A 4275-nucleotide genomic window follows, 5' to 3' on the forward strand; every position below is an offset into this window, starting at 1 on the left:
CCTCTGACCTCAAGAAGGGCCTAAACCATTAGGGAGGAAGTTCCATGGAAGCAGGCAGGGCCAGGCAGACATTAAATCCAGCCGGTGGTCCTGTGGTGGTCTGATAGGACACAGGTGACACCTGCACTTGATATGATATTAATTTCACACATTATAGCTGGAATCCTTAATGGTGAAACGGCCACATCCGTTTGCGATATTAGAACAACAAAGTTACTGCAAACTTTTTTCCCCCTGGACATCATTGCACAGCAAAACAAATTGTTTTACCCTGATGCATGACACTCCCCACATCTGCCAAGTCAACAAAACAATAACAATGGTCATGGGGTGGACAGTGCTGCTGTTTCCCCCTACTGCAGAGTCCATATTTCAAACCGAGGTAAGTTGGTTTTATATTCACACATTCGGACATTCAACAGACACTCAACAGACATTCATCAGACATTCAACAGACATTCGCCAAAAGCCATTTAAAAATGTAAAAATCAATAACTAACTCACAGTTTGTCACAGAATCATCAAATAGACATGATTTATCTATAAATGTCTAGCATACTTTTACAACCTTTGTTTTGACTAGAAATTCCAGTTTTGACTAGATAGAAACACATTAACTCTATAAAATGCAATTTCAAGCAGTATAAATCAATAACTAATTCACCGTTTGTCATACAAACATCAAGCTAGGTATGATTTATTCTATAAATGTCTATCATACTTTTACAACCTTTGTTTTGAGGACAAATTCCAGTTTTGATTTGATAGAAATACATAAAATCTATAAAATGCCATTTAAAGCAGTATAAATCAATAACTACAGTTGAAGTCAGAAGTTTACATACACCTTAGCCAAAAATATTTCAACTCAGTTTTGCACAATTCCTGACATTTAATCCTAGTAAAAATTCCCTGTCAGTTAGGATCACCACTTTATTTCAAGAATGTGAAATGTCAGAATAACAGTAGAGAGAATTATTTATTTCAGCTTTAATTTCTTTCATCACATTCCCAGTGGGTCAGAAGTTTACATACACTCAATTTGTATTTGGTAGCATTGCCTTTAAATTGTTTAACTTGGGTCAAACGTTTCGGGTAGCCTTCCACAAGCTTCCCACAATTAGTTTGGTGAATTTTGGCCCATTCCTCCTGACAGAGCTGGTGTAACTGAGTCAGGTATGTAAGGCCTCTTTGCTTGCACACACTTTTTCAGTTCTGCCCACACATTTTCTATAGGATTGAGGTCAGGGCTTTGTGATGGCTACTCCAATACCTTGACTTGGTTGTCCTTAAGCCATTTTGCTACAACTTTGGAAGTATGCTTGGGGTCAATGTCCATTTGGAAGACCCATTTGTGACCAAGCTTTAACTTCCTGACTGATGTCTTGAGATGTTGCTTCAATATATGCACTTCATTTTCCTTCCTCATGTAGCCATCTAACATGATGCTGCCACCCCCGTGCTTCACGGTTGGGATGGTGTTCTTCGGCTTGCAAGCCTCCCCCTTTTTCCTCCTAGCATAACGATGGTCATTATGGCCAAACAGTTCTATTTTTGTTTCATCAGACCAGAGGACATTTCTCCAAAAAGTATGATCTTTGTCCCCATGTGCAGTTGTAAACCGAAGTCTGTCTTTTTTATGGCGGTTTTGGAGCAGTGGTTTCTTCCTTGCTGAGCGGCCTTTCAGGTTATGTCGATATAGGACTCGTTTTACTGTGGATATAGATACTTTTGTACCTGTTTCCTCCAGCATCTTCACAAGGTCCTTTGCTGTTGTTCTGGGATTGATTTGCACTTTTCGCACCAAAGTACGTTCATCTCTAGGAGACAGAACGCGTCTCCTTCCTGAGCGGTACGATGGCTGCGTGGTCCCATGGTGTTTATACTTGTGTACTATTGTTTGTACAGATGAACATGGTACCTTCAGGCATTTGGAAATTTCTCCCAAGGATGAACCAGACTTGTGGAGGTCTACAATTTGTTTCTGAGGTCTTAGCTGATTTATTTTTATTTTCCCATGATGTCAAGCAAAGAGGCACTGAGTTTGAAGGTAGGCCTTGAAATACATCCACAGGTACACCGCCAATTGGCTCAAATTATGTCAATTAGCCTATCAGAACCTTCTGAAGCCATGACATCATTTTCTGGAATTTTCCAAGCTGTTTAAAGGCACAGTCAAATTAGTATATGTAAACTTCTGACCCACTGGAATTGTGATACAGTGAATTATAAGTCTGTAAACAATTGTTGGAAAAATTACTCGTGTCATGCACAAAGTAGATGTCCTAACCGACTTGCCAAAACTATAGTTTGTTAACAAGAAATTTGTGGATTGGTTGAAAAACAAGTTTTAATGACTCCAACCTAAGTGTATGTAAACTTCTGACTTCAAATGTATATGGTGCCTTTGTTTCTCTCTACAGAGACACTTTAGCTCAAAATGAGCTGTGTGGATTTAAAGAGTGGGTGGGATTTGCATTCAGCGAATGTAGACATTGTGAATGTCCTTTTGACAATATGCAGATGTAATTTAATGAGGATGTTTTTGTGCAAAGGACATTGGACAGACATATTTGACAATGCTGTGAAATTGAAAAGGCCAGCACTGACTTCTTAAGAAACAGACTTAAAACAACACATGGTATAAACAGAAAGAGCAAGCTAGTTGAATTCCCTGTTTTTAATCTTATACAGCAAACACCACAGGATATAATCATTCTTGAAGGCATTGATCCATTATAAATTAAGTGTGTGTTGAAACACCTAGTTCTTCCAGGACAATTGGACTTGGACACTTTAAATGCTGCTCTCCTTGATTTCCCCTACTCTTCCCTGGTTGAAATAGCTAATGAGTTTTAATGACTTCAATCTAAGTGTATGTAAACTTCTGACTTCAACTGTAATTCACTGTTGTCACAAACATAAACCTAGGTATGATTTATTCTATAAATGTCTAGCATACTTTTACAACCTTTGTTTTGATAACAAATTCCAGTTTTGATTTTATAGAAATACATAAAATCTATAAAATGCCATTTAAGGCAGTATAAATCAATAATTAATTCACCGTTTGTCACAGAGACATCAAACTAGGTAAGATTTATTCTATAAATGCTATCATACTTTTACAACCTTTGTTTTGAGGAAAAATTCCAGTTTTGACTTGATGGAAATACATAACATCTATAAAATGCCATTTAAAGCTATATAAATCAATAACGTTTCACTGATTATGACAGAATCATCAAACTAGGTATGATTTATTCTATAAATGTCTAATATACTTTTACAACCTTTGTTTTGACTAGAAATTCCAGTTTTGATTTGATAGAAATACATAAAATCTCAAATATTGCATTTAAAGATAAAGAAATGTAATTCAGTGATTGTCTCAGAAAAAAGTGAAAATAGGCATTTATTTGCAATAACTTTAAAGAAATGTTCATTTCAAGTGCAATTTGCTCTATATGAAGTTAGACAATGTTTACATAAAGTTGTACAATGTTTACAATGTTAAATGTTATGCCAAATCAATGTTTGAATTTTTTTGTGCAACAGTTCCACATTTTAAAGTAGTTACAAGGGACAACAGTCATTTATTTATACGTCTCTAATTTATCAGCAAAGAGGCCCCTTCCAATCATTTTCTATTTTAGATTTGTTGAAGTTCTTCTTTGTCATCCCCAGACAAGTTGAATGGTACCATCTTTGACACACAGAGCATTCTATCTGCTGTATTAAAAACATAAAACAGGGTTATATTTATTTACAGTTCTGGAATACCCAAATTCTGCTACATGCTTTTGCAATTTGGAAAAATTTCAAATTGAATTGGATTTTTGTTGAATTGCTAAATTGACTTTAAATGACATGGATTAGACCAACACCCTAACAGACGCACACATAACTGAGGTGGTAATCATCGTTGAGTATTCAGGCAATATAAATCAGATAGTAATAAAGGCATACATTTGCAAAAAACATATGTGTTGATAAAAAAGGTATCACACATCAATGTTGTAATATCAAACACTACAATAATGTCAGTCTTTGAAATCCAAATCAGTTTAATCATCACTTGTGCCAGATACGCGTGTACCTATTACAGTGAATTGCTGTCATAGTATGTATCTAGTATCTCTCATAGTAGAATAATAACATAGACTCATGATAATGGAACATTAGAGCAATAACTAGTGTTGCAAAGGGCCGGAATTTTTCTGTACATTTTCTATGGGAAGTTAAGTTAACTCCTTTTGACCAGTGTCTGTCTGT

Source organism: Salmo trutta, chromosome 35 (assembly GCF_901001165.1).
Source record: "Salmo trutta chromosome 35, fSalTru1.1, whole genome shotgun sequence".
In the NCBI taxonomy this organism is placed as follows: Eukaryota; Metazoa; Chordata; class Actinopteri; order Salmoniformes; family Salmonidae; genus Salmo; species Salmo trutta.